This window comes from Argiope bruennichi, chromosome 4 (assembly GCF_947563725.1).
Source record: "Argiope bruennichi chromosome 4, qqArgBrue1.1, whole genome shotgun sequence".
Lineage (NCBI taxonomy): Eukaryota > Metazoa > Arthropoda > Arachnida > Araneae > Araneidae > Argiope > Argiope bruennichi.
In genome coordinates this window covers 16600800-16626099 of record NC_079154.1, presented here as the reverse complement: position 1 = coordinate 16626099, position 25300 = coordinate 16600800, and the positions used below count along the sequence as shown (strand labels likewise).

The following is a 25300-nucleotide window of genomic DNA, read 5'->3' as shown; positions in this document are numbered from 1 at the left end:
ATTTTACACAAAGTAAAAAATGTGAGTAAGCTTTAACTCTTCATTTATGGATGTAACCATCTGTATATTTTTCAGTTATTAAGTAAAATTTATTCTGAAGCAATCGAAAATAATATTATAACCTATCAGGATTCACATATAACAATATTGCAGAGCGAAACATTTTCTTGAATGTCTGCTCCCTCTGAAGTAAAAGAAAATTCGAGTGAGCTTTAACTCCTCATTTACGGATAAAAATAAAATGGTCTACAAAATGTTCTATCTTTATAGACAAGTAGGCATCAACCATTCACTCAAGAGAAATAGTGCCTCGTATAGCCTCATTGATCCTGGCTCTCCAGTCCAGATTAAGATCTATCAGACTTCCCCAGACATTTCAGCAATAACGAAGCTGCTAGCAAGAACATTCTGAAGCTATATCAGAGAAACGCTACTGGAAAAAAAAGTGATTCCAGTAAATAGGCGACACTTCGCAATCGTTGATGAAACTGGGGAGACGAAAGTGATCTTAAATCTAGCATTTTCTAGAAAGAGATCGACTTTAATTCCTAAGGGAAAACTTAGAAAAGAATATGCTTCCTTGATGTCTCGTGTTTTATTCTCGGTATAAAAATAAAGTATTGAAAGGACAGTTGATGAAAGGATTATTATTGGAGCTGTGGACCTCACAATTAACATTGACTGATAAGTTTTAGATTTTAAAGATTACTAGTGAGAAAGAAATATATTTATATATTCTTCAATTATTTTTAATATGGATTAAGACGATATAGCATACTAAATGGTAGATACTATAGTTAAACGGGGGATACTGTTAGATTATCACACTTAGAAATTTCAAAAAAAGAGGACCCAGCAAGCATTTTTTTTCAATAAAATTCTGATTTTTCGCTTTATAAATTATCTTTTACTGATGATAATGTTTGGATATATATTAATCATTTATTTACCGAATTAATTTTCCATCGATTTTTTAACTTTATTTTTGAACCGTTAGTTAAGTTTTGGTACAAAATAAACCGAGAACGAAGAAAAAAAAACTTTTAAATTAATTTAAATAATTTAATTAATCAAATTAATAGTAAAATATTTTTAATGTTATTTTTAGTTTACATCTACTGTGTTCTAATGGAAATATGTTCTTCGTGTTCTTTCAACAATACTGTTAATATTATATAGTTTATGTTATATTATATAATTAATATTAATATTAATGTTAATATTATACTGTTAATACTTTTTATTCAATAATACTGGTAATATATATTGTTATATATATAGCATACTATAGTATGTATAATAAATACTATTAGAAAAAATAGTCATATTGTGAAGATATCAGCCCTATTTAAAGGGTACTTTAAAATACAATTGGTAAATAAAGGATTAAACTGTTAATATCACAAATAACATGTTTCCAGACAAAATTAAAAGTGAAATTAGTTATGATAAAATAATAATTTATTGTAGCCATCTAATAAATATTATCTTTTGAAATAGTAAAATAAATAGAAAAAACAAAATAATTATACATGAGATTTAAAACATGAAACTCACTGCCATCTAATAACATTCCAGATAGCTGTATCCCTATAGCTCAGATCAACGCACTGATGGCATTCGTCTTCATATTTTTGTTCGTTCTGAAGAGAAAAAAATAATCATGAAAAAAAAATTTCATGTCTTTCCATGAAGTTTATTTCTTGGGAAACTTCTAATAATCCTATAAATCAGGAATGAAATCAAAAGTAATCAAATTATGTGATTCGCACTTCTGGTAATGGTGCGAAACTTTTATGAAAGTAGAAAGTTCATGTAGATGGTTATTCTAATGGCGCCAATAAAATAGAAAAAGGAATCTTAATAATGACAGAAAATGTAAGAGATGAAAAATAAATCTTTTTGTAATTCTTGTTGTAAACAATATTCTTTTTGTAAAAATGTGTTCACTTTTAAGGTCCGATTCTTATTTAGTACATTTTTAGCAATCCAAAAGCGCCACGTATTACAGGTAAAATGCCTTTCTTTTATTAAGAAAAAAAAGAAAGGAAGAATAAGAAAAAGAAATATAAAAAAGAGAAGAAAAATAAAAGAGAAAAAGAAAGAAAAAAGAGAAGAAAAGGAAAAGAAGAAAAGAAAAGAAAATGAAAGGATAAAAAGAAAGAGAAGAAAAAGAAAAGAAAATGAAAGAGAAAAAAGAAAGTGGAGAAAAAAAAAAGAAAAAAGCTTCCAGTGGTTTTTTTAAGGTGAAAAAAAAGTATCCCACTTTTAAAATATGTCTAAATACACAACTAAATGCCAGTGATGTTATAAAGAAGGGAAAAAACTCATCATTAGATCTTAATTTTTCATTAACTCTATTTTTGTGTCTATCGATGACTGCTTCTTAAAATTTAAATTCACTTTTTAATTTTTCATTCTAGAAAATATATCTGGAAAAATATTTGTCTCTAATAATAATAAAGATGAATCCATGTCTGTATTGAAGCTCCATAAATCAGACTTTTGATCTCTAAGTTTGGCACTTAGAGGATGTGAATAGGTTCCTCTGAGTGCTTTTTATTTTGTAATATTTCAATTAATTAAAATTTACAGGGCACTTTATGATTTTTCCGTGATAACTTCAGAAAATATTATTGGAAAATAAATATTTTTAGAAGCTATAAATTTTTAAAAAATCTGTTTAATGATATGAATTTAATTATTTTTCTAATGTTTCCTGAATTTGAGTATATTTGAAAAAAATCTCTTCCGTCTAATTTTCAATAATTGTTTGTATTTCTGTTTTGAAACTCAAGCTGTTTTTATTGTTTCATCAAATATTTAAGAGCGTGATTTTAATTCATTATTGAGAATTAATGAATAAATTAAATTATTAAAGAATTAAATATCTATATAATTTACAAGACAAATAAGAAACGAAGTAATATTACATAGTTTAACGTAGTTAGTTTTGTATGTATGAACATAGATGAATCAGAATTTACTTTTTAATAGCGCTATATCAAAGAACTGGTGTTTATCAAGAAAGCTTATCAGGACAACTAACAAACATATGTAAGGCGAATAGAATAGTAGGCATTAATTTCTAAGATATCACAGAATCTTAGATATGAAGCTATGGGTAAGTGATTTAATTGAAATTAAATGCAGCCAATATCCCCTATTAAATATATCAATATTAGGAATTTCTGTGAAATACATTTGATAATGATTTTAAGAAATATAGTAATCAAAAACATTTCAGAATCTGTTCATAATTACGTGGTTTGAAATGTAATATGGAAGACATTATAGTGATATTATAAAAGTTGTCATAAATAATCACCTTCACACTCCTAAATAAAAAGAGACATTACAGGAAAACGACAAATTTACTGCAATAAAAGGAAGAAAGGACAAGTAATGTCAAAAATAATTAAGAAATAAAAAATTGTAATTTTCTATCTAATGGCCTTTAAAATAAGTGATAAATATTTATGAAAAAAAGCGAACATAAGTTCACAAATTAACTTAAATTATCAATAAGTAGACAGATATATGTCTATATATACATAAATTGATAAGTAATTTAAAAGTTAATATACGCACAGGCAATAAATAATCATTTCCGCTCTGATGAAAAAACCTAAATAAAAAAAAGATACATTGAAAGAAAATACAATTTTACTTCAATAAAAGGAAGAAAGGACTAGTAATGTAATAAAAATAATAATTATAAAATAAAAAATTGTAGTTTTCTATCTAATGACCTTTAACATAAGTAATCAATATTTATGAAAAAAAAAATGGATCATGAGCTTACAAATTAGCTTAAATTATCAATAAATAGACAGAAAATGATTGTTATTCTTCGAGTTATCACAGCTTTTGGATTATTTACAGCTATTCTGACATTCCCCAGGGTATTTTAAATTTTTCACTGCAGAAAGGATGTTTCGAATTCTCCTGTGTTCACCCAGGATTCACCTTGTTTAGAATTCTGCTCATGATTCCTCATTATTTTTAACAGGAAATTGGCTCTCCTTCTAGAATATATCGGTTTAAATTTACGATACTTTTGAAAAAAAGAAGACACACGGGAAGAAGCTAGCATTACGTGCTGTGCATAGAAAAATGAGAAGGTTAGAACTTCTATTTTTTATTTCTTGTGATTCACTGTTCCTTCAGAAAATGATTCCCTCAAAGAAGATTTATTTTCTTGCAGACATTGAGATGGCTGTTTTTCTTATGGTCTTTACATCGCAATTGTTCAAGGAAATGTCTTGTCTTGAAGATTTTATTGTTGTTATCTTTTATTTACCTTTATATGGATTGAAAAAAAAGAAGAAATTCATGCTTGTGATATGTGTGAATAAAACTAAGGAATTTTTCGCTACGTATATGAAAAAAAAATATATTCTTTTGCTTGTAGCTTGTTGCAAATATCTAAGAGACTTTCAGAAATAAGAAAACAAGAGAAGCCTCAGTTTTGTCTTTAGTGGGGAATTAAATCGTTCTTACTTAAAATGATAGAACTGGCCATTAAAAATATTTTTACTTTCTGTTATATGAACTACAGAGCAAGTAACGCAATCATCCATAAATTTTTAGCGGATATGTGATGAGCGAGGATAGAACCTGGGATCTTGTGGTTAGCAGTCCAGTAACATGACCATGATACCAAAACAACTGTTCGGGCAGTAGAGCTGTTAACTGGCTTATATGCTATTCACCACAAATTCAACTTAGAAATTTTAATAAATCGCTAAGTTTCCTCCCTGAGTCCGAGAAAAACATTTTTGATGTTATGCCTGTCTGTTCATCTATGAATGTGATAGTTCACAAACGCTTTCAGATAGATAAGTGAAATTTGGAATTGGGAATTATGAACAAATGTGTAGATATCTATAAAATTTTGAATGGAATTCATTCGTTGGAAGTTTGTCTGGCTGGCTGTTCGAGTGCAAATGAACTCGATACTATAAAACACAAAGAGCAAGATAAATAAAATTTGATACCAAATTTAGCATCTATAAGGCGAATATTTATCAATTGTTTGAAACAATTCCGTCAAATTATTGACCGTCTATCGGTCTTTATAATTCTATTCATGCAAGTAAATGCTGCATTAATTCAAGCACTTAAATCAATGAAATTCGGTATAATATATTTTGACTACAACCGATGTGCATCAAATTTTGATGTTAATCATGTTTCAAAAAGGCATCAAAAGTACATATTCTCGTGATAGATTAAGTAAAAGTTGTAGATTTACGCCATGATATCAATAATTGTTGTTCCTCAATGTCATGCAAATTGTTCGTGGCTTTACCAAAGGTCTATAATTTAATGCAGAATAAGGATAAAAATATTATTTTAAAGTATGCAGGTATTTATTAGGAAGACAACACCCGCTGTTTATATCTAAAGATTCAAATTTATAATATTAGTGGTCTATATGTTCTTTGTTCTTGTCATGTATGATTTTCCTCAATGGAGGATGGAATTGATGCTTATGGACGTTGGCTTATTTGGAGCAATTTATATTAAAAAATTCCTCAAGCTGTAAAATAGATATTTGTTGTGTTATTTATATGTTTTATAAAAGCACATGTAGTTTTAAAGTTCAGAATTCAATTTTTTATTATTCCACTTGTTCTAACAAATCAAGCCTAGTATTTGAATTTAAAGAATTTGTAGAGCAAGCGAGTCATCTTTTGTTGGTTAAAACACCATAAAATTACAAGTAAGACATGAGACAAAAATCTGATTTAACCCCAATTTACAGTAGTAAATTATCTTATTAGAGGAATTTCAAAGAAACCTTAGTGGGTTTTATTTTTGTTAAGGGAAATTAGATGTTTCTCCAGTAGTCAGAATTAATACAACAGCCAAATATTTGCATGAATAATATTGGATTATAGGAATGCTGAAAGAGAGAATAAATAATATTTTTTGTTATGTATAATTCTAATATAAAACGTAGTTCACTAGGCTACCAGTTTCTGTTTTACTATGCAAAATGATCCATGACAAAAATGTCTCCATTCTTGACATTTGTTTCACTCGATTAAGGGAATTTGACTTTTAAAAATGCATTCTCACATCTCTGATGGCAATTCAAATTCGAGTTAGTATTACTGTAACTCATCAATATTGAAATAAAAACATAATAATTTTGTAATTAAATAATTTAGAATGCCTTAAATACAAAATAATTTTCCTTCAAAGTAGAAAAAAATAATTTCATAGTGATACTTTATAACTTATTATTGTTTGTTTTAAAAAATAATTTAACAAATGCATTTATGTATAACCTAAAAGCACTATATTTCTTCTTCTGAAGGTAATCTTATTTTGATTTTAGTCTATATACTTAATAATCGCAATGTTACCTTCAAGTAAATATTAAGATACAATGTATAATTCGAAGATATTTTTGAGAAATAATTTGGTACAAGCAATAACTAAGTAAATTTGTCACATCTAATTTTAAATAACTTTGGTAACAGTATATTTCTCACCTTCCTACATGCTAAAGTTTACAAATTATAAGTTTCAACGTTGCTTCTAAAAAGGAATTAAAAATGAAAAGTCGAAAATGTACATTATTTTTTTTTTAATTCAGACTTGATGTGAGGATTTTTACGAGTGCTTTTAGTTAATTATTTGTATGGAAAGAACTAGAAAACAGAAAACATTAACACAATAATATCCATCCATCACAATAACACAATGGTATCAATAGTAGGAGAGTATTTTTCAATTCAGTCTCAAACATCCAAAGTAAGAAAAGAATATATTCTAAGATAAAGAAAAGAGGCAATTTTAAACTCACCACAATTTGGAAGGGAAGCAACGCAATTCTTGGTGGCAGTTTAAATTGCCTTCTGACATCCTAAGCTCAGAGTTCAGACATCAGGGCTTAACTCTGGGAACTATTCAAGGAATTTCACCTGTTTCGATCGAAATGAAGAAAGAGTCTTTTCAGTGTCAGTTTTAAGGCTCTAAAAGCTTAAAAATTCATTATTTAAGTATAATCCTTCATTAAATTGATTTTAAAAATGATAATATTAATTAAATGATCAATGTCTAAACAATGGGAGACTAATTCTTTTTAAAAAGAATTTGATACTGTAAAGTATATATCATGTAAGAAAAATATATGCATAATATGTAAATGAAATAAAACTTTGAAACAAATAGCTGCTTGTGAAGTCAGACTCATTTCTAGAATTTGTTTAATCCAATTATTTCTACACAATTAAGAAAACTCTAAATTTTTATAAAAACATGTAATTTATTATTTCAATTTCTAAGGAATGGATATTATCAGATATGCTTTAGATATGAATGTTTTTATAAATCTTATGGTATTACTAGAAAAAAAATTACTATATGAAAAACATTTTTTTTAATAATTCAAACAATTTAATACCAGAAAACACTTTTTTTGTACATGTGATAGTTTTCTTATTAAAAATGAAACTTAATGAGTGTAGATAACAAAAGAATGGTATATTAAGAAATGGAAGAAATAGAATAATTATATTCACTTTATTCTCGTTCAAAATTGCACTTATAATATACTTATTTATACTTTAATATACTTATTTATATATAAACATTTTTAACTGTTTAAGAACAATAGTATATATTAAAACTGCTTTATGAACAATAGGTATTGTTTTTTTTATAAAAGAATCCATAATATAACAACTTAATGAGAGATAACTTACTAAAGGATTTTAGGGTTAAAGTGATCTTGAAAATTTGGTATTGTCTCATAAATGGTATCCGGTGAAAACAATTATCTACGTGAGAAATTTCAGATTTTACATATATATATATATATATATATATATATATATATATATATATATATATATAAATACCAATCATTTTTCCCTGAAATTAATGATAATCTGATTTGTATGTGTGTGTATATGTTTGTTATGTGTTTCCTTCAAGTCCGTTTGATAAATGACATCAAATATTTAAGAAGTTGTATTAAATATTTAAATAAAAAATAAATGAATAATTAAAAAATTTATATTAACTATTTAAAAAAAGTTAAATTACAAAAGTTATAATAAATATTTAAATAAAAGTTAAATGAATATTTAAATATTTATTAATTAAAAGGTTGAAATTGCTCTTCAGTTTCAAAATGTTCTTTAATTTGCAAACCTAAGAGTTAAATATATACTATATCTAAAATTATATATGTATAAGTTACTTGTGTAGAGTAAACACAAACATACAACAATGGCATAAAACTTATTCCCTTCGCATGTAAATAGATGCAACTTTTATTTAAGTACAAAGTAAAATTAATAGTACTTAAATATTTCTAGAAGGTAAATTTTTAAAAAAATATTTAAATGCGAGATCTTAAGAATAGAACTGACAAAAACTGACAAATAAAATTGATATTTAATTCATTTATCTAATAAGTCTAGGTTGTACATTCTAATATTGATTTCAAAACCACTGCATAAAATTATTGATTTTATATGATGTTCGTATTTTTTCAAATGTATTCAATACCACAAAGAATTTTTATCTACTTCCCCATTTATTTTCCTCTCTAAGCCTATTCCCCAAAGAGTCATTTCTCAAAACAAATGATGTAGTAAATCCATGATGAAAGTCTTATACCTAAAATATAGGAAATCAGCAGTATATTTCAGTGGGTAAATGGTATTTTTAATTACTTGTTTGGAAAACTAATGAGTTGTTTGATTTTTAGGATACTATAATTCAAAATTCTCACCTAGATTACTACAGTATTGCTATTTATATTTTCTATTTTAAATATAAGTATTATAATTTAAGTATAAGTTTAAAAGAAAATAACCACAGTTACAATTTTAAGCGCATTTTTAACAGCATGATTTTTAATCTGAAATTAAAGAGACACAAAAAAATATAATTTTATCTCTAAAGTCGCGAAATTCGGAAAATCATAATTTCATATTTGAACACAAAAAGTATTATTTATGTTAATTTTTCTCATAAATTTTAATTTAATGCATTTCTAAACTGATATATCATTTCTTGCATCATCATATAATGTTACAAAAATTATATACTGATGTAATATCATTATAATGTTATACAAATTTCCTATCATTTTTTTATAACTTGGATGAACTTTGATAAAAATTATTTAATATAATTAAATATCAAAGATAAATTATTCTTTTGCTCTAATCCACACTTTTTGATAGTCCAGAAATTATTTAAGGATTGACTTCTAGAATCCAGCGTAAAAATCATATATTTAAATTAAAAAAAATAGAATAGAAAAATAATTTTAAAATAAGATTTAAATATTAAATAGTTTTAAAAAATAAAATCTAATCTCAATTTATTTTTAAATTATTCCTTTGGCTGAAATTCCACCTATTTTTTTAAATTTATTATATTTATTCTACATATATTTATTCTACAAAATCTGAATTCTACATATTTATTTCACATAATCTTTATGTTTAAAACGTTATGCAAATATAAATAGTATTTATTTACAGAATGTTACAGTTTAAATTAATTTCATTATTGTAATCAAATTCCTTCTATAAACGCAAGTTTCTAGGAATGCTGCATTTTGCTAACTCTTATTTAACAAAAGATAGAAATAGCTACTTCATATTGAAATGTTTCAGAATTAAATAATTACTACTAATAAACTTTTATAAAATATATGGATACCGAAGCCATAAATTTTCCTTTAACAATTCTATAGTTTCTCTATATTATGTGAATATAGTAATCAATTATTTCATATATATTCTGTTTTGCGAAAATAATGTTATATTTAAAAAGAAAAAAATATATATGCTTTCTGATAGGCCTAGGAAAATTATGAATTTTACGCATTTGCTGTATTTAGCCTTAATGAAAAAAAATTTCTAATTTGACATTTTACCTCTTTTTTATTAGTTATGATTTGATTTCATTACATATGGACTAGTATGAGTTCATTCTTTCCTTATATAATCATAATTGCAGATGTAATGCTGTGTCATATGAAATATTCATTCTTTTGCTTTATTTCTTCTTTTCATATTTCAAACAGTAAATTTATATCCTTAATTCTGATTCACTTTGAATAAAATTCAACAATGTCTTCTTAATGCCCTCTTCAATCTAGAGATTCACATTCAGACTTTAATAAAATTGAAATGCCCAGAAAAGAAGATAATGAAATTTATTTTTTTTTATATCAGAAATCCAAGAAAATATTTCTTTGCCTGAGCCATCCTCTTTAAAACCGAATTTAAATTAAAGAAAAATGATAAAAGTTTTGATCAGTCAGCATTCATTGCTTCATAAATATGCATTAGTCATATCTAATCATCATCCCACCAAGAAGCCATTCAACGGTATTCTTATAAATGATTCTTCCTTCATTTCGAATAAAATGTTCAAGATGATCTTGAAGTCATAAATATGGACAGGAATATTGTTTAATGCATTTTATTTTAGAAACCTAATCGTAAGAAACGGTCTCTTTTACTTTTCCTAATTTAAATAATACCACTCTTTGTTTTAATAATGCATTTTTTTTCTATTGCCTCAACATTTTCTATTTAATCTGTAAGAAGACAGGAAGAGGCGTCTTCTCGAAGAATGTAATTGGCCCGGATAATGTATTTTCATGAACACAGATGACAAGATAATATTTATTCAATTGAATGAAAATTGCCTGCCTTTGTTTCTTCAAACATTATTTTTAACATACAAAATGGATGATTTTCATGGTTAAAGAGTAGAAAATAAGGGCAAGATGAAACGTTCTTGTATTTTCAAACTCTGTGAGGTCAATCTATTATTAAATGCTGAAAGTAATGTTGTAAAAATAATCATATCAAAATTTATGAATGTCAGTAGCTCAAGATTGCGAATAAATCTATAAAAGAAATAAAGCCTATAAAAAATTAAAAAAAGTCTTTCAGAAAATAATAAATTAATTTGCGTAGATCTTTAAGACTGTGAAACAATTGCCGTTATGGAACATTTTTTAATTTGTCCGAATAACTGCAATATATTTCCGAACTTGAATATCAGGTTAAATATTTGTGGCGTTAACTATTTTGCAATGAAAATTTCTTAGATTATGATTTGTTTTGATCTGCCTTTGACAACAATTTGATTAGCTGAATTTATTTAATTACAGCTAAATCCTCTAAATTTAACTTCATGCCTATGGATCCGTCAAGTTGTTATGTTATTTTAATTGTCTTATGCATACACTGTTGTATATATATATATATATATATATATATATATATATATATATATATATATATATATATATAATTGACAAAACTCAGTGGATAGCAATAATGCTACAAACATTGCATACAAAACGCATAAATGGCCTGTACATCAATGCACAATGGGAGTTAGCAAATTTTGAATGCGGAATAATCGATTGGGTCTAGACGCATTGATCATTCGTTTTCAGAAATTACTTGGAAATTCAATATTCCGAGTTCCACAGCGTAGATATGTGTGACGAATACCTAATTTCAAGCTTAACCTTTGACGAGTGGCTGACCTCCTGCTCTTAAAAATCGAGATTCTCGACATGTACGTAGAATTGCCAGCATTAACAGCCAATCAACACTGAGTGAAATAACCACAGGACTCAATGTAGGATGGATGTATCCGTTAGGACAGAGAGTCGAAACTTGGCTTTGATGGGCTGTGGCAGCAGAAGACCTACTTGAATGCATTTACGAACAGTACGTCATCGCATGCAGTTCTTTTTCTGACTCATGGCCATATTGATTGGACTTTAGAGGTTGCAAAACCGTGGTGTGGTCATATGAACCACGATTTTGGCTGTTAAGAGCTGTTGGTAGGGTTCGAGTGTGACTCAGACTCTTTAAACTCATAGCAGAAGTTATCAAAAGGCACTTTGCAGCAGACTTTTGTATAATGTTTTTCATGGTATGGACTGGGTTCTTCTGGTCCAACTGAACCAATCATTGATTACAAATTGTTATGTTTATAACTTGAAACGCACCCATACAATGATACAACAATGGAATCTTTATGGATGACAAAGCGCCATGTCACCGAGCGATTGTTCGCGATTGATTTGAATAAATTTCTGGGTATTTCCAACGAATGGTTTCGACACTATATCAACGACATGAATGCTATTAAATGTTTTATTGGACATATTGAAAACTCAGTTAGTTCACAAAATCCTGCACCGACAACACATTTCGAAATTATGGACATTTACAGAAGAAGCATGACTTACTATTTCTTAACAAAATTCCAAGAATTGGTGAGTCAATACTATGTAGTGTTGCTGTAAACATCAGCAAAAGGAAGTCAGACACATTAGAATATAACCAATAACCAATAACTTTTGTAACCTCAATGTATATATGCATATTCTGGTTTAATTTCTAAAGGGAAAGTTTTTGAAGGAAGCTATATTTTTATTATTTGCCAGTTTTTAGAATTTCTTTCCCTATTTCTTCCTAGCAATATATTTTACTACGAAATGTTTTGCTGAATTTCATTAATTTTGAGAGAAGTGTTGAATTAGAAATGTTATTGACTTTTGTTTTCAAATTTAAGTACCACATTAGACATTCATATTCAAATTTGTATATTTTAGTTTGTCAGAGGTCTTTAAGTAAGACTATTTGGGAGAAGAAATAGATTCTTCTACTATAATCTGCCGTAAAAGTTTTCCTAAATATTCCTTTTCTTTAAATCTATTAAGAAAATTTCTCAGACAAGGCAAATAAAACACTAGACGCTCTGAAACTCATTTGAAGTCAACATTATTATGCAAATTACCAGAAAAGAAATTACGTGCAATGTATTTATGAATAAGAATGCTCCACAGTTTTGAAAGTTCTAACAAAAGATTAGACGGTGAAAATATTTTCACTCGAGTTCATTATCCATCAAGCGTTTACTTTGAAATGGCTAATAATGGTTCTAGAATAAACTTACTAAAAAAGCCAATAGTTGAACTTAACAGAACTTAATTTAATTGCAACCCCAACTCCACATTGCATCTTTACTCTATCGGATTTAACTATAATCGGATTCGTCCAATGATACAGTTTTCACAACTAAATAATATTATTGTCTGATTTTGTTTTAAGCACCATTTTTAGTAAAAACCTTCTTTTATGGTCTTGTCATAATTTATGCATTTAAGAAAGTATTGAAAAAGCATATGCCACAAAAAGGGGTTTTAGGATGATTTTTAATTTATATTATATTCAATTTCTTTTCAAAATTTTTAATTTGTTCACTCCAGGATTTTAAGAGCAGAAAATTATAACAGAAATACAATAAAAAAAAGATTGGCTAAAACTGGAAATTTTTTCATAACCGTGCCAAAATGAAATAATTCATTTCTTATCAGGCAAATACTTATGAATTATAGAATATATTAACGAATATATATTAAGGTTACTTCTGCTTTCTTTTCATCTAATCTGCTATTTTCAGAATATAAATATTTCTTAAATAAAATTTGAAAAAAAAGACGTATCCAAAAAGGGTGAACAATTCTTTAATTCTAATTGAAAAAAAAATTGAAATAATTTCCTTCAGAGCAGAACAAACCTGTAAATGCCGCAAAAGACAATTCAGTATTAATGATTTTAATTTCAATTGCCCTTTTTAAACTGAGTAATTTCATTGAAAATTCGAAAATAATTATGCATTTAAAATTGAATGTATCTCACGATTCAAATAATTATTCAAACATTACACCTCTACTAAAAATTTTACATCTTGATTTACATTTTTATTTTTCTTAAATTTTATTTAAAAAATCATTTTAAATGACTTTTCTGCTTCATTTCTTCATAAAGGATGATAAACGGAATTTTTTGTTGAATTTTGCACAGAAATTTGATTTTTCCATCTTTCCTCCTCTACGCTTTCTTCTAATCAGTTTATGTTATTCATATGTGGTTTTTATTAACCTGACAAAAACATGGATGCCGGTAACATTCTTTCTTTTAACCAGAAAGCACTAGTGCTCTCTTATCAATTCTTGCAGGCAGATAATGAGCGAAATGGATCTTTCATTGAAAGAACTAGATGAAGCAAAATACTTGTAAAAATCTTTTAAACGTGATGTGATCTTTTAAATGTCTATGTGATGATATTTATTGAAAAATACCACGAGAAAGCTGCAGCGCATAGGGTACATTTTTGAACATTTTGTTTGAAGAAACTTGCATTTTGTTTTGAAGAAACAGGCATATGCAAGGTTAAAACAATAAGGGTTGCATTACCCTTGAGAATCGCAAACTTTCCTTAGAGATATTTATTGTACTTTAAAGCAATATTCTATGTATCAGAAAAAATCCATACTGAATATTATTCAATTTAGAATCGTTATTATGGATTCTAAATACAGTTTCAATGGCAAACAGTAGATAATAGTTAATGATCTAATAGATAAGAGAAACTATTCCCTAATATTTACCTTGAATCATATGAAGATTTCTGTGCTAGAAATATTATTCTTTCATCCAATGCACTTGAAATTGACAAAAATATATTGAGTTAAAAAAGCATAAAGACTCTGGATTAAAATATATAAATAAAATGTGTTTTAAAGCTATGTAAAATAAATGAAAAATTAGAGATAATTGTTATTTTAGACCTATTTTATTGAATATAATTTTTTTTTACCTGACTGAAGTCCATTATTATTAATTCTAAATGTAATTTCAATAGTAAACAGAGGATAATAGTTAAAAATCTACAATCCTTCAAAGAGATAAGATATACTATTCCCTATCTTGAAGCATATTTTTTTTATAAGATCATAATAAGATTTCTGTACTAGAAATACTATGTTTCCATATTCATTCCAATGCACATGAAAACGACAAACACGCATAAAGTGAAGAAAAGTATAAATACTCTAAAGTAAAATATATTTATTGTGTTTTAAAGGTATGCAAAATAAATGGAAAAATTGGAATGAATTGATTATAGCAAACCTATTTTGTTGAATAGAAAATTCTTTACCTGGCTGATGTCCGTTTGCATTAATTCTAAATATAATTTCAATGGGAAACAGTAGATAATAGTTTAAAAAAACGCAATCCTTCTAACAGATAAGAGATATTATTCCGAAAACTCTATCTTGAAGCGTATTTATATAAGAGATAATAAGATGATTGCATTCTTTTGAAATAGAAGTACTATGTTTCTATATTCAGTCCAATGAGGTTGCAAACGACATTCCTCTAAGTTGAATAAAGCATAAAGACTCTAAATAAAAATATATTTATGGTATTTTAAATCGATGTAAAATAATAGAAATACTGGAAACAATTGTTTATCGCAGACGCAATTTGTTGAATAGAAAATTCTAGTTTGACTGAAACTAATTGAAGGAAATTTCTGAAAATATATTTGACCTGTAAAGACAAAATTTATCTCTTACTTTATCCAAAGAATAAAGGGTTATATGTACCAGTTACTTCGAAAAGTCATAATTCGCAGTAATCCTGGAAACAATCAACTCGAAGAAAAATATAAATCCAGTTATATGAGTTGGGCGAACAGAGGGTCATGAAAATCTTTAAGCTGCTTTTTTTCTTATCTTGCATTCTTTCAAATAAAAAGAAAAATCATAGTAACCATAGTAAGTTGATTTAGCCTTTTAGAGCAATATTTCATAGATAAATGTGGGAGCATTCGTTTGCTTTTTATGATTTGTTACTAAATACTTTCCTCTTTTTGATGTCTTTAAGCTACTCCTATTTCCAGATGATCGCTTCAAAATGACTATTTCGTATAGTATTCGTCAGAACTATTGAACTATAAGTACTTAATCTGGGAAAAGTGAAGTATAATCTCTTCAAGTATTTGCCTCTTTTCAAAAGAAATATTCCAAAAGTTTGCTTTCAAACTTGTCTTTTTATAACAGTATATATGTTAAAAAGAATACAGACTTTTCAAAATAATACATATTATTTATCAAGGATTTAAAAGGATTTTTTTAATGATACTTTGAGATTTAAAGTTTGAATTGGCACTATGTCTTTGAAAATAAATTAAAATACAAATGATGAACAGAAACCTTTCTAGTAACTCTCATTTAAAATAAAAAGTATACAAATTTTAATTATAATCGTAATGAATATTTGGAAATTAAATTCCAGGCAATTTAAAAAGGTAAAATGGTAGGTTTCTTCGGTTCAAATTTTATTTGATGTTTCATGAAGAAGGACAATGAACCTGATAGAATTAAATTAAATATTAAATACCCATTAAATTACAAAATTTTGATGTTTTGCCTTTATTTCAATCCAAAAATTCAATATATATATACGGAATGAAGAGATAAAAACGAAAAATTTGGAAAACAGGATAATCTACGACCGGCGCCTGCCTAGAAATAACCATTACTATGTTCCTTTGAATCTGCTTGAAAAGAATAAATATTTTGATTCTATCATTTTCCAGCAATGCCGATTTGGATACAATTATTTATATAATTTGACATTTAATTTCAAAATATACTTTTTTTATTAAATCTTACGTATAGATAGAACGAAAAATTTTGAGTGAATGGTTCGGGGACTAAATTAAAGGAAAATCACAAACGGTTAGAAAACTTATAAAATATTGGTGCATATTAATTTCTTTAGAACTTTTTGATATAAAAATTGTCCTCAGTATTGATTTATTGAGTTCATCTCCTAACTGCAGGAAATAAACAATTGCTTAGAAAACTTTCTTAACAAAAATAGTGATTTTATAAATGGTAAAATCTAGAGACTGTTTTTATGACTCAAAACCTTCTTAAAATTGACAGTTAACCATTAAAAGTCACATTGCCAAGAATGAAGTTCCGGCTCTTTAAAAAGTATCAGCCCATATCTTTCCTAATTTTAGAGAATTGGGATAATATTGAGTTGCTGCAGTGTTTCAAGTTTTCTGATGGCCATTCAAAATACATCAAATGCTAATTTCCTGATGTTGAACTGGTAGACATTTACAATAATTTTATTAACATTCAGGAAAGTGCATGGAAATTTATAAAAATTCAATTTGAACTTTTAGGTACTAGAAAGCAAATATATTGATCGCCAGACCTAAACCAAATATAAATTTGTGAGTACATATATGCACTGTCAAAAAAAGAGCTGTAGTATTATGCATTATGCATTGGAATGAAATATATTAATGAATAAAACATTTTTGAATTGAGTTTAACATTTTTTTTTGAAACTATATACCAGATCATTGGGACGCATGTTTCTAATTCTTTTTATAAATCTTTTTAATATGTTTTATTTAGCCTCTTAACAGATGTAATGAAAATTATCAAAACGATATCAAATTTTGATGCCCATAGAAAATGTAAAAATGATGATAGCACAATTTTAGTTACAAGAAAAAAAAATGCAACAAAGATATAATAGATGCACGTTAATGAGCTTTGTTTAATATTTGATCATCATCAAGATTAGAAATTTAGTAATATATTCATTAAATGCATCACATTTATTGCTAGGGTGATTAGCAGTTTTCCAGTCATCAAAGCACACACACACACACACACACACACACACACACACACACACACACACACACACACACACACATATATATATATATATATATATATATATATATATATATATATATATATATGATATTAGCTAAATATGTCTTAATTATGAAAACTTATATAAAATAATAATATTTTTAGCTGTTTAAAATAATATGATTCAGAAAATCTACAGATTAAAACCTGCTTGTTTCTGAACGTTATAGTGATATTTTCAAAAGTTATTATAATTATTCTATTGCTTACAAGAGCATTTGATGCAAATTTGTAGTAATCAAGATATGAATTAAATAATGATTTACAGCAAATGCAAACTATTCTTTTTTGTTTGCTTTAAAACGGAAGGAGATTAAAAATATGTTGTTGTTTTTTCCTATTGGCTGACATAGAATCAACTTATACATAAAAAGAACAATGTAATGTAATATAATTAGGATTACATTATGAAAATTACTCAGTTATTAGATATTTTTTATAAAGTTTTTATTAATTTTTTCTGCCTATTTGGGCTTTGCGTTATTCATAGACTGAAAACTAGAGTTTTAAGATAATTAATTAATTAATAAATAAAATAACTTGATTATCCATTTTCAATTCTTAAATTCTTGGTTCATGTGTTACGTTTCTATAGGCGCATCCAAGTTTTAATCTTACAAACTAAAAGTAAATGATTTATAGATTTTTGTTTCTTATTCCATACAATTATAATAAGATATATATTATAAAAGATAGATATAGATAATATATATAACTTTAATATTATTCAGTAAATCCAATAAAACGCACATTTCTTTCGAACAAAGTATAAATACTTACAAACTGAGCACATCAAGTTTCTTCTTTTCAAGTTTCTAATTTAAATCTACACTGTAAAAAAAAATTATATAATATAATTTCATAATAGCATGCTGATATCTATTTCAAGCATTATTAATTTTTAATTAGATCACTTGAAAATCTTTCATTTTATAAGTATCTACAAGATCATTTGGGTGTTTTTCAGATTGCTATTTTTTCAGTTTCACAAACACTATATTCGACATATTACTAAGAAAAATAACGCTTCTAAAATTGGATAATATTTAAACCCATTTTATCCTAAATTTCGAGGACAATCTAATAAAAAGGAATTACAATGAAAATTTAGTTAGGAAAGGTTGCAAATTGGATTTTGTGTTCCTAAAGAGAATTTACTTGTATTATTCAATTACAAAAGTAGATGACATTTTTGTAGAAGCAAAATTGATAAAAAAAAAATGTGAACATAGTAAACGACATCTTTCAACTTTTTTTGTAAACAATAACATAGTATGGAAGATAAAAAAGAACATGCATTAAAGTGAAAAACATTTTCAGATAATGATATTTGAGTTCTTTTTGTATCATACAAACAGAAAGATTCTTTTTGAATTTTTGAATTTAAATCTTATAGAAACATTTAGCAGTTTTTAAACATTTTGTTTTTGCAATTTATTTGTCAATATTTAAATTCTAAATTAATTATACGGACTTGTATATTTGCTGTAGCTGCATTCTACGTGAAATAGCAATTAATAATCTTTTAATAGATTATTTTCAATTTAAAGTTAAGTTCTTATAAGGCCTGTCTTATATTAAAATATAAGAAATCTAAAATTTGCAAATTTGAATATAATAAAAATGGATTGGTAGATTGTTCTGAATGATTCCCCTCATTGATTATCCATTTTTTGTCAGCATTTTTAAGTTGTAAATTGATATGTATGTAAATGTCTTTCAGCTACATTTACAAATAAATGTATATGCAGTTGGAAGAGGCTAGGATGCAACGAGAACATAAAATGTAAATGCATGAAAGATATACAACAGATGCAATATTAGCATTTATTAAATATGCAAAAGGGTTTTTAAAGAAATTAGAAATCATTAGAAACTGCCTTATATATTAGAGTCGAAAATCAGAAAGATAATAAATCTTTTTGTTCTTTTTTTAGAAATGTTTTTTTTTCTTTCAAAAACTGCAGCCTGTCAATAAATAAAAATGGTTAAAAGAAAAAAAATAAAAAAAATAATCCATATATGAAAGCATTTAAATGTGAAACAATTTTATGAGTATTGATCTTTTATCGAAATCAATTGATTGGAATATTTAAAGTCTATTTCATTGTTTAGCGTTTTACATAAGAAATGTTTGAGTTTGATTATTGACAACATGTTTTTGAATATATAAGCGATATTACTGTCAAATATAAAAAACCTTAAAGAAACTTATCTATCAGGAAAGCAAATAAAGTATTACTAACGAAAAATATTATTTCACAAGTAAGAATCAGGCTGATGAATTATTTATGAATAAGAAAATAAAAATGTTAAAACTTTTATTTTTAGAAAAATGTAATCGAGAAGAATTATTTTTAATTTTTAAATCTAATCGAATATGAAAATATGCCAGAGACAGTTAAATTAGAGTTTTCTTCTAACATTAAATAGAAAAATTATATATTTTCTCTGCAATTTTATGAGTTTTCACATTTTTAAATTAGGTTTCCACTGTCGCAGTAAATCTTTTGAATTTGACAACATAACGAATCCTTTATCGCTTCTTTGTACGGTCAGAAATATTTGTCTTTTTAATCTAGAACTAATTTAGTGATGCTAAGAGCTTAAAAATGCAAGAATGTAAATAAAGTTTAAAAAAAGAATTACTCATCAGGTAATAAAATTTGTAATAATCAGGTAATAAGACATTCTATACAATTATCATGATACAGTTTTCTTATAAACAAATATTTATGGCACGAATAATGTACATTAGATATTACATTAAAATAAGATCTTGTCTTAATTTTAATGCCAATAAATATAAATAAAACTACAATAAATCACTTTCTCTTGCAGGAAGCTGTTCTTGAAGCGACAGAGACAATTATAATCCAAGAGAGAACGAAACTGCTTCCTATTCTTCAACGTAAGGTAAGGTCCTACGCCAAAAATTTCAGTCATTGTATTTAATTTCAAAATGACTTGGAACTGTTGTCGTAAATTTGTGACTCTAGGATACAAACTGAGAGCACGGAGAATAGGGTTTCACTTGCTGTGAAGAATAGTCGTAAAACTGTTATCGTTTTATGTATTAGGTTATAAAATGCAGCCGGTAATATATGCATTCATTTCAGGGTCTCTGCCTAAATGTGCGAGCTGAGAGAAGCATAAAATATGCTTATTATTCAGGCGGTAGTCGTAAAACAGTTATATAATTCTTTGATATGTGTGTCATAAGATGTAAAAATATTTGCCACTCGAATTCGGCATGGAATTCAAGTTTCTGCCACTATCTTTATTTCAGGTAAGCCCAGGACAAAATAAAGGTTCACGTATTCTAACAATGAATGCGTTTCTTTCGAACGTGTGCCTGCTGACATAGTTTTTTTTTCAATCTATAAAACAGAAAAAATAAAATATGTCTGAGGTGCTACGTAAAAAATGGCTTTTAAAAAAATGACCAAATGCCAGGTTGGAAAGCAATTTTATCGATCAAAATCAAAAAATCGATCAGTACAAAAATTGTTACAGTTCTTTCGAATCCTCTATGTAATTTAATTTAATTTCAGAAAATGAATTACGTTTTATTTTATTCTAATCCAGATGAAAACCTTGGGGTTATATAATAGAGTATTTTATCTCTGTGTGAATATTTTAAATATTATTTACGCGAATATTTCTCATAATTTGACAATATTGATTTTTTTAAATCAAATTTCTATACTTTTATTTGAAGTACTAAGCAACTATTCAAGAATCCGGAATTAAAAAAAAATATCATTGAAGAAAAATTATTTTACTCTCTGATTTTTAAAAATGGGCTGATAAGATTCGGGCTTAATCTTTCTTTTTGTTACCATAATAAAAAAAAATAAATGTCCAAAATTTCCTTTCTGTTATCGTGATAAATTAGAAAAAAATATCCAAAATTTCCTTTCTGTTATCGTAATATTTTTTTTTAAATGTTTAAAATTTCCTTTCTGTTATCATAATACATTTTAAAAAAATATCCAACATTTCCTTTCTGTTATCGAAATAATTTTTTTTTAAAATGTCCAAAATTTCCTATTTATTATCGTAATATTTTTTTAAATGACCAAAATTTACAAAAGAAAGTATTAAAGGGATGAAATTTCATTAAGATATTAATATTTCGATAAGATAGTAACATTCCATTTTTCAATGAATACAGTTATTATTCAGATGTAATTTAAATTTAACATTTATCTGAATACATTTTATAAAGCTGAAGGTGTACTAAAGTTTATTAAATTTTAGAATGGATAAATAATAAAAAAATAACTAAGCTTCCAATTTTTAAAAAACGATATGAACTGCCATGGTTTTTTTTGTGTAATACCGACATCTTCTAACAATATATAAGATTTTATTCGCTATGTTAACTTTGAGTATGAATTCAGCCTGAATGCTAATAATGCAGATATAAATATTGCTGAATCCTTTATACTCAGACAAAAATTGAAAATTATGAATTATTTTTTTTTAGTTATAACTAAATTACAAATAAGAAAGATTTTTTAGCGTAATCATCAAAATTATATATTGAGAAATGAATAACTTTTACTTTCATCTGAGTTTTTTTATTGGATACATTTTTTATATTATGGTAAAAGGCTTCGCAGCATGATCCATGAGCAGTTTTGTGGTGTAAAAATCTGAAATACAGTCCGACCCACGAAATAATATTTATCATACTGTATTGATTTTAATCTGTAAAAAGTAATCTTGCAAAGCAATCACTTAATGCAACTGTACTCATATTTTTACCAAAAGATATCACTCACAAAATACATTTATCAAACCGAGAAAAAAAAGGAATCATGATATTCGAATTCGCACTTCTCAGATATCTCTTAATCACTCCATACCTGAAACCTTAAATCATTTTTCAAACTCAAATACTTGAGGGGCAAAAACCATTCCCATGCACTCAAAAAAATCTTTCAGATACTCTTTTTGACAGATGATGCCTCCTGAGAAAAAAAGTTTCCCTAAAACGCTATTGAATTACAACCTTTCTTCACGCCAGAAGAGGGAGTCTGTGAGATATCTCTAGCTACTATTTCATTCAGATCGAATCGGGTGATACTTCATTTTTTTTCCTTCACTCGCCACCTAGCAATTTCTTTCTCTCTTCCTGAGTAGCCACGGGATCGGGGAGGTGGTGGGTGAGACACCCCCCTTTGTTTGACCGAGCCGTGCCATCACGACAAGTATATCTGCAGCTGACGTTGATCCATTTATGAAAATATCCCGGGTGTTCCTCTTCTCGGTGTAATCAATCTTGAGAGGACTCGATAACGCTGTTAGGGCCGGTGGGTACTGGAGTGCAGTTGTAAGTTTCACCAGAGATAAAAGATCTCAGGAAGTACGGGGAACCACAGAAGAACGCTTCCTGTTCCTGTGCTTGATGGACACTACTGTGAGGATTGGTGGTAGTCAGAAAATGAAAACAGGTATGAGTCTGGGTATATATATACATAACAAACAATTAGTGGACAATGTCTTGTTAGGATGTTGCATGAGAGAATAGTATTACATTAAAAGTCTGTTCTATCTGCTAAATTTATAGAATATTTCATAATTTAGAGTTTCTAAAATTTTTGCAAAAAATAAGAAATCTTCTGAATATATTAATGGTCAAATTTAAATCAAATTCGTCTCTTAATCCTGATAACATTACATAATTAAGAATATTTTGATGAATAATTTATATTTGTATAAAGAATTAACTCTTTGTACTCGGATGGTACCTCTCACTCACCATTCAAGACTGGGTATCATTTTGAATTTTTATTTCTGTATTTGCTAATTTTGATTCTTAAAAAAATACCTAAAGAATGGTAAGAAGAAATATAAAAATTTTTCTGCAACATTCAACTTAAAACTATAATAAATATTTTTCATAGAAATAAGCAACTCCTTGTGTCGGCTGAATAATTTTGCATCGAATTACGTTTCTGATTGCAAAGGGTTAATGAATTAAAAATAAGGATTCGTTAAGAAAATGACAAAGAAAAGCAGAAGAGAACAGAAAAAGAATATATTAAGGAAATGTTATTTATTCCGTAGAAACAAATATTTCAATGTTTATAATCATTTTATATTATTGATGAAAATATCTGTACAATCTTTAATACGTAATAACTTGTAATAATTGTATTCATAGAATGAAAATGAACTATTATACAAAAATGAGAACTGCCTTATAAAAATGAGATCATCCATTCGAAAATGATATAATTAACCGAACATCTAATCATGAGCAGTTTCGGAAAGAAAAAGTACTTTTAATAATCACATTTTTTTTTTTTTTAAATAACAATTTCAAAAAGTTACTTTTAATTTTCTTTGCATTAAATAACGTTGTTTCAATCAGGCTATACTATCATAAACTTTTAATTAAGATGATTATATTTTGTGAAAATGTAAATACTGCTTCTGAAAAAATCAAAAACTTGTTTCTAAATACACGAAATTTTACTGTTTGTATAATTTTTTTTTTTAAATGTTCCCTATGTTACTATTGCTGAAAATCATTTATTTTCTTCTCATTTCAGAAATTTATTAAAATATCTCACACGAACTTCCCTTTGCAACAGAGTACGGGTTCTTTTTACTTGTGTTCAATATCTAGTAATATTGAATCTGATAGGATTAAATTTCCATAACGCATATTCTTTCTGCCATGATTTTATTTGAAAGTCCTTTTTCATACCGGAAGTTTTTCGGCTATCCAAAATTCAAGCATTTATTTCCTTTGAATGAAATCTCAAAAAGAGCTGCATTTTTTTATTACACAACTTTGCCCTAGTAATGAAATTTTATGTGCTATATTTCAGATCAAATATTGCAACTTTTTATACGCAATCTCGTACACGCACTATAGGATCGTTACTATATAGAAATAAGGATCGTTGACATTTCGTAAACTAGATACTTTTTTGTTTAATAATGTATTAATCTTATTATTCCTAGTCGAAAAAGGTTTCTTTGAGATATTCATTATATTTTATCCAAAAGTTCCGAAATAATTTTAAATATTTTTATTGCATCGTAGATCTATTTTTTTTAAGCATAAAGACTTTTTGAATCATATTGGTGGAACATGTAAAGATATGAAATTATTGAAGGCGATTTGTGATTAAGAGGCGTGAAAAAGAAAATGAAAATCAAAGCACCCAGGAAATAAAATATACACATTTTTTTATTAGTGAATAAATTTTACCAAAAAAAAAAAAAAAAAAAAAAAAAAAAAAAAAAAAACTAAAGAAAGAAAATTATATAGTTTTATTTTATAACTCACTTTTATAGCTTTGGAACTTAAGAAACTTGTTCATGATAAATTCTTCAAATTCAACTTTTTTCTTAGTAAGATCATTTCAGAACACGCAGAGTTTCTCTTTCAAACATTAAAAGAATTTTCTACTTTCAGTGACAACCTGTTTCTCTTAAGTGGTTAATACACAAAAAAGAATGTTATTTAACTGATGGCTACAAGGCAAATCTTATCTCGGATATTCTTTATGATTCTCAGAAAATCTGAATCCAAATAGAAAAAGCATCTCTAACAAGCAAAACTACAAATTTTCAATCTATCACCTCTAACGAAAGGTGATGAAACTTCGCGGAGGTTCTTCAGGTGGCTCGGACATCCGCCATAATTTCGGTAACTAA

General features: G+C 26.7%; 1 protein-coding gene across 2 annotated transcripts in view; it reads left to right on the top strand.

The window, feature by feature from the left end:
- The window catches only part of LOC129966848 (prolactin-releasing peptide receptor-like), a 207805-nt gene that overhangs the window by 60810 nt on the left and 121695 nt on the right, over positions 1-25300 (top strand). The window contains exon 2 of one of the 2 annotated variants that reach the window (XM_056081436.1): positions 20459-20533. The gene's annotated coding sequence lies outside the window, so the exon portion shown is untranslated. Of the gene's footprint in view, positions 1-20458; positions 20534-23054; positions 23080-25300 lie in introns of those variants that run through there. The other variant, XM_056081440.1, reaches the window with a different exon arrangement.